The sequence below is a fragment of the Trichoplusia ni genome, chromosome 17, assembly GCF_003590095.1.
Source record: "Trichoplusia ni isolate ovarian cell line Hi5 chromosome 17, tn1, whole genome shotgun sequence".
NCBI classification, from domain to species: Eukaryota; Metazoa; Arthropoda; class Insecta; order Lepidoptera; family Noctuidae; genus Trichoplusia; species Trichoplusia ni.
In genome coordinates this window covers 867,034-883,417 of record NC_039494.1, presented here as the reverse complement: position 1 = coordinate 883,417, position 16,384 = coordinate 867,034, and the positions used below count along the sequence as shown (strand labels likewise).

General features: G+C 34.6%; 1 protein-coding gene across 1 annotated transcript in view; it reads left to right on the top strand.

Moving 5' to 3' along the window:
* The first annotated feature begins 8,520 nt into the window (after positions 1 to 8,520).
* LOC113502686 (elongation of very long chain fatty acids protein AAEL008004-like) overlaps positions 8,521 to 16,384 on the top strand; it is a 29,292-nt gene continuing 21,428 nt past the window's right edge. Inside the window, exon 1 of the mRNA XM_026884338.1 lies at positions 8,521 to 8,764. The gene's annotated coding sequence lies outside the window, so the exon portion shown is untranslated. The remainder of the gene's footprint in view (positions 8,765 to 16,384) is intronic.

The following is a 16,384-nucleotide window of genomic DNA, read 5'->3' as shown; positions in this document are numbered from 1 at the left end:
AACTCACCTTTTAGCATATTAAACCTTTGCTGAAATAAAACAAAGAACAAACAACAAATACAAGTGAACTCGAACGCATCAATACACAACTTTATTTGATATATTTTATTGAATTTTCTCGTTATAAAGAGTTTTCTTGTTCTAGGAAACAACTCCCCTGCAAGTGATCGACAAAAGTTTTTTTGGCGCCAAACTTACATTTTCTCAGTCCAAAATCATTATAATAACCCTTTATAATAAAATATTAATCAACCCTGCCTTGTTTATTCACATTTCAATACACGTGTCAATCTTAAGGCAACACTTGTAGCATATGTAAATTCATCTAGTTCTGTTCGATTGGCAATTATAAGACTATAAAATTACGAATAAAATTATGAATTCTGTCCTCCGCCACATTAAACACAAATAAAAAAGAAAGAAGACTAAAACTGAAAGCGTGTTTGTTTTTAAACTAGTTGATTAGATTTGGATCACTTCTTTGATCGTATGCCCGTCGCGTCTGTCTAAAGCCTTTATATCTATTATTAAATATAAAGTCTAAATCAACCTAGGAGCTACGAAAATGTGATGTTTTCGTTTATGTCGAATTACCGACACATTCATTCAGACTAGAGATGAATAAATAATCTTTCAGCGTTTTTTGATGATATGGAACGTATGCTAATGCAAAGACATTTTCGACGTTCGAGACGTAACAAATTACTTTGTCTGCTGACGATCATCTAAATTATTTGTCATAACATCTAAGTCACGAGTATTTCATCTTGGTTGCAAACCTATAGCAAATTTGTTGAAAGTTTATTATACAAATCTGGAGCAGACGCTATAATGGCATGCATTACAAAGGCTGAATGTAGACAATAAACTTTCCGACTGACTGTTTGCCGACTCTATACCTATTTCATGCAAGCAGTGCAGCATGGTCTATCTAATAACATTCAATGTACAAGTGATAACACCTTTGTGTTTGATTCTTGGAAAAAAACAGTAAATCATTCGTGTGATTTAGTTTTAATGAAAGAGGTATCATTCCAGCTACATAATATATCATGCTATCTGGGCAGTATTCAAAGTTTTGCATATTAATATCCCTACATAATGAACAACCGGTAATACCGGACCGATGGAAACCACATGGTGTGGTTTATTAATAAATAAAACACACAGTTTGACAATGCTCCCACAAGAGCTTTATTATTAAATTTATTTTTTATCAATTCTAAAATCTTAAAACAGGTTCTAACATGGTGTTCATTTCATCGGATAATATGTTATTCTTCATTGATTGCGGAGGGTCGCATTGGCCTCTTCATATATAAATCTTCATAGTTTGATAACAAAAAAAAAACCATATCCAATAAATAGGACGTTTTTTACGCTTAACTTTATATGTAAACAGTCTGCGCCGCATTTAAACTATTAAAACACAAAATAGCATAAACCACAGCAGACTGAATGAAGATCCAAACTATGACGTCAACACTTCATTCAAGTCACAATTGTTTAAGAATATCTATATAATGAATTTCTTTTATTGGTAAGTATACACAGATATAGTCTGACAGTACTGGAAAATAACAAATTCGCGACGGACCAATTGAAAGTCGCTAATAGGCAAATAGACGATACGTAATCACCATAAAGAAAAAACAACAGGATCTAGTAATACTGTCGACTATTTAAACTACAATTAGCAGAAAGCGAATTATATCATACGTTTGTCAAAATGTGTACCCTTATAAGGTTTTTAGTTTAATAAATTTCTAGTTCGGTTCATTTAATCATTTTTCTTCTTGATAAATTACCATTGATTTCTTACAAATTCTAGAACGAAAGAAAGGAGAAGAAGGTTCTTTGAAAACCCTGTTGCTGATGATTATGCCTTGCCTTGTGCTGACAAAGGATGTCGCTCTACGCATTGCAGTGTGCTGTAAACCAACAACTGCGTCGTGACGGTATCCCTTGTGGAACGCAAAATTGTAGAAGAATTCATTTTTGGTCATAGTGTTACGTTAGACTCCATCTTCCTCATCTTCTACTATTATTTTTTAGTTAAATCTCCAGACGATTTGCACCTTAGATAACTGCAATCTATTTTCAATATATTGCGCTGAAAACACGGCACGTTACCTACAAAAACATGTTGCAATTAGCTTGTATTTGATATTTTTAGGATACATTGGCAAAAAGCGCTACAAGACTACTTGTCTGTAAATGGTATTATAAAGATATTTCCGAAATCATTCATCTTATTCATTGACCTCTAACTATCCGCCGAGATAATTGCAAAGACCAAGAGGACTATAGGATTTAAATAACTGAAAATAAGTACGTAATACTCAAGATAACATCATAAGATAAGAGGTTTGAAGATCGAATACATGAACAAAAACTTATAATAGACGGACTTGAAATTTATTAAGTTTTTTTACTGTGGAAAACTACGACAAATCTCATTCATTAGGTTGCACCCGGAACCTAAATAAGCATTCAACTTGTATTTTTATATTCTATTCAATAAAAATACTTGTTAACTGTTTTGAACGCGTTAGTTAATTTGATATCGATTATTAGATAAATTTAAATATTCGTTTCATCTACTTTCTTATAAAATTCCGTTGCCGGAGGGTCAAGTTTTACTCAAAGTGGCTCTTTCGTACTCCGGAACAAGACACTGCTGAAGCTTTGTCTTATACCTACTGTGTCTAGACCACATAAAATATTCAAATGACTATCATATTAAGAATAAGTTAATAATTGTCATAAGCCATCAAAATACAATCTCGAGACGCCATGCCAACATTTTTCGCACGTGTATTGTTTATTCGTTTTTAAAACGTGCAAACAGTCTAGCAGACAAAATAATCCAAACCTGTTGAGTATTGGAACATCGAACCTTGAATTATATGAAATAGCTACAAATACGGATGTTTCGGAGATTTGTCGCTGTGGAGTTGGCAGGATCCTAGGTAATAATAAAATTTAAAGGTCATCAGGCTATTTAGAAAGTTCACAAACATGCAGAAGATTAATTCTCCTTTTATAATTATTGTCCGAAAATTTATTAATCTGGAAACAGTTAGAGATATAGTGTATGTAGGTCATTAATATGCTCAAGTCAAACTAATTAATCTTAAAGACAGTTGACTGTTAGACTGGCCGTATTTTATGTGGATTCATAACATTGACACTAAGGGGCAGAGTTATTTTTTGTATTTATAAATACCGTATGCGGACTTTGAACTATGACTTACCGATAAAAATATAATAACATTACGCCATCGACTAATTTGCTGGGATTTATTGAAATGCAGAGCATAATAGCCGTTGCCTGCAAGGATTGAGGTACAATATTCTAGAATAGATACGTATATTACGTACGATAAATTTATTAAATAATGTTCGCTTTAGTTTCGGCTGATGTAGCTCAAAGTTTGCTCTCATATTTCGTTTCTAACTTAATCTGATTTACTATGTAGCAGTCGGCTAAGATTGTGTACCACGTGTAGTTATTGCACTTAAGTCGTTCCATCACGGCTCAGATGTAGTAAATACAAACAACTTTGTATTGCTCTAGCAAATGATTGATTTGATTGATCGAACATTTTCTAAACATTGCGAAAGAACATTGCGAGCGTATATAATGCAACTATGTGACGCATTGGTTACAACTTACAAGTAGCGTTCATACAAAATTGTATTAAGATACAATATAAAGCACCTCAGTAAATATTTAATATTCTTGGTAATAAAACATATTTTCAATGTTTATGTCTTGTGATTGTTCATCTTCATTATATTAGTGGTTTTGCAAACACTATTTCAACTTTAATTAACTTTAAGACATCTCATAGTTTTACTTAAAAAACGTACGTCAATAAGATCAGAGCTTTCAAATGGAAAATTTTAATGTTGTTATTCGATAAGTTAATATGGTTTTTGTGAAATATAAACTGTTGGGTCCGGGAATACCACTACTTAACGAGGGCGGAATTATAATTTCAAATGGTCGTGTATCAGTGGGATTTTCCTTAAGAAGCCAACAATACCAGAAATTAAAAGATTGATGTACCAAAAAAACATGGCGTAAAAAACTATATTAAAGCTCTGAAGCTATTTTTAGAATGATATACGTATAATAACAAGTTTAACGTTTAACGGGGTTTTTAAACAAAAATCCAGTTAAATGTGTATATTAATTAAAAATTGCAGAGACACGAAGAGCACATGGAAAAATACAATTTGCGTTGTTATTCTTCTATAAGTGTTAGTAACGAAATGACGAAGACTAAAATTGCTTTACAATAATTATTACCGTGATTAATGTTTATAACGTATGATGCGGTTTAATTTCATAGAATATTGCAATGTAGATTTTTTTAAATAATAATGGAAAATACCGATGTCTAACAATGCCCATATAAGAATTTACTTATTTACATCAATGTACCTATAATTTTAGAATCTGTCTTCTGGCGACTAAGACCCGCCCTAAAGGAAAATTCAAAGGTATTGTTCTAGAAAAAAACATAATGTCAAACAAACAATCTATCTAGACTCGCGACACTAAGGGTTCCGTACAAATAGGCCAAGGAAAAACAAACTAGCCAAACAAATGTTCCCCTATCAAATTTATAAGCGTAACAACCTTTGCTGAGCCTTGATCTTTATTTTATTTTCTTATAGCGGCAGGGAATATATAATCTGTAAACAACAACAGTGCACCTATCACCGTTCATGAGATACATGCCTGGTGACGGATGGAAGGACAGACAGTTTACATACGGGCATACGGGACCCTAACCAACTTTATTAAGGAAAAACTGCGATACAATTTCTATTTCAAAATCTATTTCTTTTATTGCATGTTGTATCGCCACGCAAAATTTTCAGTATCTGTTTTTTTCTCTATTGTTGCTTATATCAATCTGTGCCAACATTATTGAGTTATTTTCTTGACGGGCAATAAAAAAGAAAGACCACAGCCCTATTCAATCCAAAACGGTCCAAACATTCAGATATTGCGTAACTTGAGACTCTGAATGTAATACCGAACTTTGTTCTGTTTACACACCAAATTGTATTTTGTAACATGTCTATGCAATATGGACTTAATTGCTTTTGTTTAAACTAGTCTAACTTGTCCATAATACCGAGTTCATGACCTTGCTGTTAATTTAAGTGTTTTGATAATATGTAAGGCAGGTAACTCTATATGAATAATTATTCTCCGTATGTACCGTTTCATTCTCCAAAAAATCGTAACTGTCATGTTTTTTTTGTAGCTTACAGCCGTCAAATCCATGACCTATTAATTGTAGTTCTGACTTCTTAAAATCTAGTCCCTTTAAACATACAAGAGACTTACGACAGACCACATCCGACATCACCCATGGCTTGGATATGTTACATGGATATTTCGCTATCGATTAAGTTGTGATAAGAAGTATCGATTAGAAATCGAGTTCGACGGAAGATAATTTATTGATTACTTATCTGATAGATAGATATATCTACTAACCTTCTTGAGCGCATATAGTATCTTAACGTTAATGTACAAACTAGAGCCAAAGATATGTCAGTTTAAAAGGATTATTACATTCAGTATGTCTAACATGGGTAAAACTGGTCGCGAAGGCAAATAAGTAAAACACGCATAATGCCGTGCGCATACATACATACCTAAGATGTATTTATTCAGTCATAAACCTATGATTGTCAGTACATATAGGTCGGTCAGTACATTTGTACATTACACCGGAGATCCTTGATCGACATGATCATCAGTTTATTCTTACTTGGTTTTATCAAAGAAAAACAATTAGTGGGAATATTTTAAGGAAGGGAATAGGTAGTATAAGTTGCTCTATCATTTGACTGCTCATAATTTGAATGCCGATTTTTTTATAAGGGTCAATATTTTGATCGGCCACAGCACAATAATATATAAATTATGTCCGTCCACCTGCGTATAATAAATCACATAATCGAAAATCAACCAAGCTCTGTTTGAGCAAAGTCTAAAATTAAAAATCTATAAAATATAACACGTTTCGATCATAGTCCACAGGTATAATTTTGTCCTTAAACAAAATGACCGTGACTGGCCGTGTGCCAATATACACAGTTAACATGATTTAAGACACGCTATCAACAGGCGACACGGCAGATGAAGACAAATTTAAAATTTTAATCTTATCAAATATCACTTGCATAATGAAGGTAAGGTTATTTACACCACGAGTCACGCAAATAGGACGTAGTTAGGAAGATGGCACCGCGTCAGGGCCTCGGTCTGTATCAGTATTTTTGTATTAAAACTGGTTTTTTCACATTCTCGATCACATTAATGCAAATTGCCTGTTTTAGAGACAGCATGGCTAGATATACGTTTTAAACAAGCCGTGCCCTCGGCAGACCTTGTAGCAAAGGATTTCTTTTAACAATAAAATATCATTCAAAAGCCTTATAAAACTCTATTTTATAAAGTTCTAAGAAAACAATAAAATTAAACATGTTTTGCAATCTGACGCATAATTAGTGTTCAATATTTTACCGTGTTTATAATGATGTGCTATCTTTTTAACCAATTTCATGGCCGCCCCTTTAATTATAGTTATACATGGAATCGATTAAGGAATAAAGCTCAGTTAAAACAACTACGGGACGGCAAATTTGTTAATAAATAACAAAATGAACTAAATTAATCAGCTTAAAAATTTAAACGAGAAAATAATATAAATACTTATATTGTTATCATATCAATGTGTATGTATGAATGCTGCACGTGACTGAAATATCTCTAGGTCGTAAACGCATGTAAAACCGATTCCTATCGAATTCTAAATAAGCGATAGTCTGAGTCTGAGTTCACAAACAATTTAGGTATAAAGTTATTTATAGTTTGCATTTTGTTATTTTAGGTATAACATTTTCATTCAGAAATAGTTGACCCTTATTTGGGTTTACCTGAGACTTTTTTTTTATTAAAAACCCGCTCTCAGGAATTTAGTCCTTGTATCGCGGCAAGTTTCACAAACATCCAAATCATATGAACAAAGACAACCAAACTCGGGACAAACTTTCGTGGATTGTACAGACGCTTGTACTACGCGGGGATCAAACCTGAATCTTTGCAAAAAACTTTATAACTTTATACATTTCGATCAGGGCCTAGCGATTGGACAGCGTCAATTCTTTACCGTGGGACAATTCAGTTTAGTAATGAAGATATTTCTAACAAGATTGCATTCATAATAAGGATGTGCAATTGTGCATAATAAAGCGGGCAAATGCAACAACATGCTAGAAACCTATTCGATCTGAAGCAGTAACCGACAACACTTTAAGACTAATCATTCTCTTTTTGCTCATAATACAACTAGAATAAAACAGACCTGCCACACTCGTAATTACACTAAAGAATATTAAGGATGCGAAAGCAGCAAAACATTTTAAAGTGATCAAGAGCAACTGGTAAGAATAAATGATGTAATTAAACTAATATTCTGAATGGTATTCAATGTTTCTTGATAACTAATATAAAAACCGCGGAGGTCGAAGTCCTAAGCGAACAACACTTGAAGAAATACAAATATAAAAGCAACACTCCAATCTTTCATGAGTGGCCCTAGCAATTTGCGGAAATCACGAGCTTCATAGATGATTACTGAGACGTCAATCAGTTTTAAGACGTCTTTAAGTATGATGCTGTCTCTGACACTTTAAGAAGAAATTTGCGATAGCATCATAGAGCTACGTTTTCGTTTTCACCTTCTGCACTCTACGCACAGTTTTATTGATATTAGTGTTACCATAAGTTTTGGTTTTATTTCTGCATACTGATGAAGGTCGTTTACCAGATGCCAGAATCTATCTCTCGTTTGCGAAGCGACCTTGGTTTACTGGAATGAATTTCAAAAAAGTTAATAAAAGTATTTTGCAGCCAACGTTCTCAAAAAGACGTTAAAAACACTGGTCTATATTTTTTTCTTGCTTCGCTAGGATGCAAGAACTGGTCCTTGAAATGAATGTCAAGTACAAGTAGTATCATCTTTGAATAAACGTGCATAATATTAATAAAAAACATCAGTTAATCAGCAAAAAGTTTTTTATTTTTGTGTACTTATATTAGTGAGAAAACGTCACTAAAACTTAAGAAACTGAAACAAAAGTGCTATCTCTACGCCCTTTGCACTTTTACCACCAGAGTGAAATCCTACCAATCGTCCGTACCAATGTTGTATTGAGAAAGAGTATCTTTGAATATATAGTTAGTCACTTCAACACATATAAGATAATGCTTGACGATATAGTTTATGTTTCGCGCACCAAAATGTATCACTTGTTCTAGAACTATCAGCTCAGGTGTTAAAGGTGGCTAATTGATGATTAGTGACATCAAAACCAATTATCAAATATTTTTAATTTGATATTAGTTGTACAAAACGATGACATGAGAAGTCAAGTTGAAGGCGCGTGAAGTGCGATGTGATAAAAGCGCGCGGGGGCAGCGCGCGCCGCCAGTACCGAGCTCACCTGTACGCCGTGCGCAGGCGCAGTCTCCGCGCCGCCGCGATCCTAACGCGATACCTTGGTACGCATTCACGCAATACCGCGCCCCCACTATCACGTACGGTTTATTGGACAGGACATCAGCTGTCCGACTCCTAATAACAGTGAATGTGCACTTGGACAGCTCGGCCTGGAAGGACTTACTTCCGAAAAAGGACCTCGCCGGTCTGACAGATCGATCGCTCAGGTGAGGCTAATGATAATTATATCTTAACGAGCTGCGTTGTCGGCTGAATCATGTGATGGGCCCAAGAATCACGCATTGTATCGTCAAGCATTTCGGTTTCGACTGTTTTATTAATTCCACATTCAGATCCATATAACAAGAACGGCAAGTGTCTTGTCGGTAGAAGTTACGACATCTTAATTGATGCTCATTAGTATTAAGTCAGAACCTTCAAAATAAGTACACATTAAAAATCTACAAGTACAGGTAAAAATATCTGTAAAAGATTTAGGTGAGTTGAAACGATTGGGGTAAATGGACAGTTTGATTAATTAAATTAAAAAATAACTATAATTGGTTGGTATGCACGATCGCATATGCTGTTAACTATCTCATAACTTGCATTAAAAAAATATGTCAAGTTCACAATAATTCCCGCGTTTTGTTGCCCAGTATAGCGCCACTTTGAATCTTCCGAGAGGCGCTAATTGAGCTCATAGAGAACCGTGTTCCCAATCGGGGGTCAAATCATAAAGATCAAACGAAGTTAATTTACATAAAGAGCACACAAGATATACGACTGAAACTGTTTGGTTAACTTACCCTTCAAGTATGTTACGATAACAGGAAAGATAACTATGGGAGAACAGTTTATCAACAGTGGTCAACATCCGCTTATCCAGTGCGCGTTTGTCAACATGACATGGTATGCGAATTGTACTGACATTACTACAAACATTAAGTTAACTGTGAACTGAATCGTAGAAAACATGCAACAGACGCAACAGTCTACTCAGAAAGGAGCTCGGTTTTGAAGCCAAGGATCTACCAAGGCGTTCTGGTGGCGTTAGTATTCCCAACGCGTGTGGCAGCGCAAAGCGGTGGGCGCGTGACGTAAGGTCACCGCGCCTGGCCACTGACATGACACGAGATTAACATGCCTACTCCCTAGCGGGCCGACACTATGCTGCGTAACGTGCTCACCACGGGCCATGGCGGCTCGCGACGTCCACATCAGGGGCACCGCCACACTCGCGCTTGGCTCGCTCTTTATCGCGTCCGACTTCAGATAATCGATCGTGTCAAAATCATCCAAACATGATAAGCAACCAATACATTAATCACGTTCTAAGCAGTTCTAATACTTTTACATTCCAACGATTATGATATGTGAACTTCAAAACATAATTTTTCACGTAATGAACACAAAGATAGATGATGACGATGATGTCATTACGTGTCTAAATGCACATATTCAGAATTCAATTAAGTCACTCGTGATACATAAAAGCTAAGGAATATGGAATGTCTAGTTCTTAAAACTTTTTAAGCAGTTATATCCGTGTTGTATCAATTAATCAAAAACATATTTGTACGTGGAAGTATACCAAGAATTGTGAAGGTCAGGGCGTTCAACCACTAGGGTCGAAATTAAACACAGTAAGTGATATTAAAAAGTACACGTGTGTAACATTGTGAGGACATGATGATGGCATCACTGAACATTCAATTACGAAGGCTATAAACTAAATAAGGAAAGCTAACATCGGAAATCTGTGAAGGTCAACAAACTTGCTAGGTACATAAAAGAACCGCGAATAAAACTTGTTCAATATGAGCATTTTTCATTGACGTCAGGGACCCCAGCCGGTAAGGCGACATAGTTATTTATAATCTACTTTTTTTCCTTTAAAGTTTACTAAAAGATTTAGAACCCTGATGAATATCATTAAACTCGCTTGACCCCAAAACGAGAACGAAGCTTTTTAAATTTAATTTCGTTATTTTTGCCTTACTATATCTGCATACTTTGAAAGCAATGCTCACAGGTTTTATTGCAAAGGTTATATTTGTCAGCTAATTGGGCCTATATTTCCTTATGTACAGTAGTACAATAAACACGTAGCAGTATACGCGTGCTGTGGCAAGTGAGTGCAATATCCTTGGCTTATCAGCACGAAATTAGTTTCAAGTTAGTTTCCCTAAATTTTATAACTTCCCTAAAATATAAATTGTCCAGAAAAAAAACTTATAAAACCAGATTTAGACTGCTTTCATTCTACCTTGTCTCATAATTATTCAACGGTGTCGTTGTCAATTTTGTGGAACTGAACTGAATCCACTTATGACCTAGTTCGTACTTGACTATTTCCGCAAAATTGTACCACTTGTCGATAACTTGTTAATGTTATCATGAAAGAGAGGTCCCGCTATCAAGGACGTTGATAAGATTCTGAGATAAGTACTTATTTTGGGAAGTTCTATCCGGAATTAAGTATCTTCTTCTGAAACACAGTTTGCCCAAGAGGAATCTTTTATATTTTTCAGAATTCCTTTTGCTATAAGTAATTCTAGTGGCATGTTATAGTTTCGTAACGGGTATTCTGAACATGAACTCATTGTTGCACCAATTTCAGTACTTAAAGCAAATACTACTCTATGACAACAGTTTTAATGAGGTTTTCAATTTATCAGTAATTAGAAAAACAATGGGATCTTGTAACAAAGGAAACCTAGTGCAGTAGCTAGTTGCATGACTACACTCCAGCCTGTTACGATGTATTTATGACAATTACGGTTTGTGTTTTACGTCCTGTCTTGTTTTATCATAAAAGATTTACTTTAGCAATATTTATTACGTACAAGTAATTTAGTACGTCTAAAACTATCGTGTTTTAAATAATCCAGTTGAACAGCGTCGAGGACATCTTAAATTATGTCAATCTAGAACACTGGTTACTTCGACTAGCCATCGCAGTGAAAGGATTAGCTAATCAGCTCAGATAAAACTGGCTGGTTGCATTGAGTATGGTTTACGTAGCGGGGATATTAATACAGTGACTTGGAATTGTTCATGTGTACCGAAAGCGATGCAAAAAATAAGTTAACAGAGTTGGAGTTCATCTACAAAATTATCGAAACTTAAGAAATGTAGAGCAAAACAGGGTTTACAAGAATATTGAAAATGATTCTAGGTACTCTTGCTAGTATTAACCAAATCTAAATGCTCTACAAAGATAGAGTAATATATAATTTATTGTCACTTTTGTGTGCTTACAACGAATACTGATTTTGTGATTATAGTATTATTGCGTATATTTTTGATAAATAAATTAATGTGCTGCGATTAACATGTACTGATACAAAATGGTGTTCATAGTATTTAACTTCTTAGAATCGTAATATGCATATTATTCTATTGCTTCCCTTTGAGGAAAATATGTTATCAAATAAAGCTGTTAATATTTTTTCTGAGTGAAAAAATACGATCAGACAGATCATCTTTAAAATGCTAGACGTACAAAAAAGATACACGGCAATTAAGTTTGTAGCAAATATTATTACACATGACTTTAATGTCTTTTTGTTGTTCTTTTGGAATGAATAATACGGCGTCTAATTTTAAATAAAACAAAAATAAAAACATTCAAACGACGCTCTACATTCTAATATTTACATTTATTTCATTAAAAGCGATGCTGATCCTGTTCTCATTTGTATAATTACTTGCATACAGGTTTTACTTTTAAACAAAATGAATTGCTATTTTATTGTAAGTGGAACAGTGACTAAGTGGAGTCTACCTCACGAATGTACGTAAACCGGTAATGTGAAAATAACTCAGGTAATCTTCACCATAACGAGACGGATCCTGTTTGATTTGTATGATCCTGCGATGTTTACCAGTACCTAGGTATATGGTTGCTCATTGCATACTAAGACACCCACATATACCTAGAAACTACTACACATTCTATGTGAAACAGCAGTGACTACCATTTAAATTGTTTAACATGAACCAAACTAGTGACTTTTAGGACTGATGATCTTGAATTCGAAGCTAAAAATTTTAATATTTAAAATGACGTTATAATACACGCTCTATGACACAGCAAATTTAAACCACTGACGACATGTGTTAGCCATTTTGGGTCATGGTCATGAGCGAAAATTAGGGTAATTAGAATTTTTAAATTACAAAATTTCGGAGTTAGCCAATGTGGGGTTGGTTTTTGCTATTTAGTGTCACCTGGTGTCGTTACTCGTTTGCAACCCTTTTTGTTCACGCTTTAGTTAACACAAAACACCTACCGTGTCCCCATTCATCATTTTTTTTTTAAATCGTCATGTTAGTGCCATGAACAGTACTATTGAGAACTAAAATTCAATATTTTAATTAAAATTAAAGCAATGTTATTATGATAAGGAGTAATTTGCATATATTAACATTATATATGCTGATTTTAGAAAACGATTTCAGCAAAAAAAACGCATGTCGTACGCCCCTTGCAGATAGCGGGTAATATTAGGTACTGTTTTTATTTTGATAACAATACTTCAATAATTATAATTAGTGTCATTCAATTCTGAAGCGAAATTTAAATGATTTGCCTAATTAACAATAAGTTTGATAGCATAGCGTAACGTGATGGTTGAAAAACCAGTGTTTGAGTTGACTCATTTTAATACAATAATTTTTTGTGGTTTAACCTACATATTGCTGTTAATTTACTGCATTTCTTCTTGCGTATAGTAACCTTCTAATGCACGCAACAACTGTAGCATGTGTAACTAAATTCATGAGTAATTTGTATTCAAACTAGCGGTAACCGCGACCCCGCAAGTGTGAAATGTTCTAACATTTTCAAAATGCTAATCCGAAGATAGAATAAATAGAACAAAATGAAAAAAATATTGAAAAAAAAATGTAGAATTGTAGAGTATTTTCAGCAACGACAATACCATTATCCATTGTATAGTTGGTTTTTGTTCACAATAGTTCACATAAAAGCTAAACACAACACCGCTCTATAATAATAGCATCAGCCATGTTTGTTTGCTGTTAGGCGTTATTATCCATGCAGCGGCACATTTCTGTAGCCACTAGCAATCCACGGTACTTAGGTGGTGAAATTAATTGACCTACATTTTCGGCTAGGAAAACTGACTGAAGCCATAAGTGTCAATCACTAAGAGGCAACAGAAGACTCTACATCAAGGGAAGAATTGATCAAAAATAGTATTTGATAACTACTGATAAACGACAATTATAAACGCTTGAAATTAAACATTTTAATTTATTTATACACGCGATAAGAGTTGTCTGTCTGTGGCGTTGGCTAATCATTTCCCAACATCATTTGGTTGAACCATCACCAAACATTCACATACCTAACGTAGATTAAAATTCAATGTCGATTTCGTGGTCTTGTTATTTTTAATATGCTAGATATACCTCCTTAGAAGGTCATATATCCGTTTAAGCTGAGACAGAGGTTGTTGGCATTGACATTCAAAATGTTTTACGCTGGTGAGTGTGGTGTGGTGCAAATTACGTTATGACTCTCTTAGCTCATTGCACAATAGGCAGTGACGTATTGAATTCGTAAACAGGTATTTTTAAAAATGGCTTAAGGAATGCAGTAGACGTCCTTCGTTAATCAACAATTTTATTTTTTGAAACCATTTTCATCGATTAGTAAATACTTTAAATCGAATAGTAGATTTTTAATAAGGTCTTATAGTCAAACTAAAGTCGCTTTTTAATATGCGGTGATAACGGTTGTTAACATTTAATTAAGTACGTAATGTTCTTTCATACATAAATAAAAACATGTTGTCGAACGTCAAGCATTACAAGGTTTTTGTTAATTTTGATAAATTCCCATTGCCTATAGTTACATATTTTCACATCAAGTAATTTATCATTCGAATGAGGACACTCATTTACATATCTATTGAAGTATGTAAATGCTGTTTCTCTTTGCCAAATAGTAGATAATTGAAAACTTAACTTATTTGATTATTTACCATTGAAAATTAGAGGTGAACTTCAGCCCAAGCTTTATATATAATCGTAATCTATTAAATATTTGAGATGTAGAATTCTTCTAGTTATTCAATATTTAGGCAATATTGACGCACTTTATAAGTTCCATGACGTGAATCTTTGAAGTTTTTAATTTACCTCATAGGACTGCTATGTTAATTAAAAGAGCAAATACGTAGCTCACATGATGCCTCAGTCATGAGCACTTATAATGCCAATAGCTAAATATTACGGTTACGTGTCAATTTTTAAATTCAACGCCTTCAAGTCCTTGTCTGTGAATAGGAAGTTAGTAAGTATAGACTTAACAATATATAGAGTTTCACGTACTCGTACATGTAACTTGAGAGTAGGTACCCACCAACCGCTACGTTTTTGGTGTGTTTAATGTTTTGAGCTATTTAATTTGAATATGGCGACGAAATGTTACGTTTAGCAAGGATAGTCATTTAATGGTGTAGTCGGTGTTAGAGCACGTCCACGGCGGCCTCGCGCGTTCGGCTCGCGCCTGCAAATGTTTACATTTGCGCCGGCGACGTCCATCGCGCCGCAGCGACCGACGATTAGTTGCAAAATGATCGCGCCCGAATTGAGTTCAGGGTCGAGCGTGCTGCCTCCGGGTGTTGCGCAAACGCATCGTGCTGTGCAGCCATTTCACCAACAAAGAGCATATTATTTTTTTTTCTTTTGGATTACACCCTACATGAAACTTAATTAATTAATTTTCTTTTACACAACTAAACCTAGCATACATTTATCTATGATTCTGCAAATGCTGTAAAATCTTATCATTTTATAATAAAACGTGATCGAAACGCATGACAAGGTGTGAATGACTGGTTCAAATAATTAATTTCAGTCTGTAAATGATGAAATCGTTAGTTCTTCAGTAAATCAGAGATAGGCACAATATGTGTAGACAAACGACACGTTCATGTCACACCTAGTCGATAATAACCATACACTCACTCCCATTACGTGACTTTATGTTCGATTGCTATGATCACATCATCGCCGATAATACATTTGTTAGCTTTATTTTACTTGCTTATTTTTAAGTACCTACTAAACAAACTTACCTTTGACGCAATATATTCATTGTGTACTTTTCGTAAGTGTTACTTTTTGTTCCTTTAACTTTTCAATTGGTTACCTACTTAATTATCCAACCATAAATTTGCCAAAAGTTTCCATACGTTCAACACCGTGTAGTTATTACATTTTGCAATCTAATAATGATACTATGTACGTGCGTACGTATAAGTATAATACGCGCGATCCCTTCTAATTTCGTCAATGGCGTATTTTGCGGCGAGTGTTGTCACTGCAGAACCAAGTTACCGCATTTCGTGTAACGAGTACCAGCTGCTTAGCGTGAGCTGAACAATAGCTGGCGACGATATGCACTGTACAGACAGTGAGTGCAGCACGATATGTGCGGCACAACAGCTGACTCGCGTTCTAGACTTTACTTTCTGATCGCAACGATCACGTGCGTGTCTCTAACATTTTCTCCGGTTCTCAGACACCAACTAATTATGTTTCGTTAGATAAATCAAACATCGCCACCAAACCACTTCTTTGCCTTGAATATTTTCTCCAAAATATACGTGTACAAGAACCTTAGAATAGAAACCTTGACTTAATATCATTCACGCATGCTGTTAGCAATATCCATGATTATACTGAACTATAGAATATACCAAATTTCGGAATCAAAGGCCTACCAAAGGCGGACCTTAAGCCGTTATGTAAAAGGCACAAGGCTTCGTCATCGATTAACCACCAGCTTATTAAATCCCGATGAAATT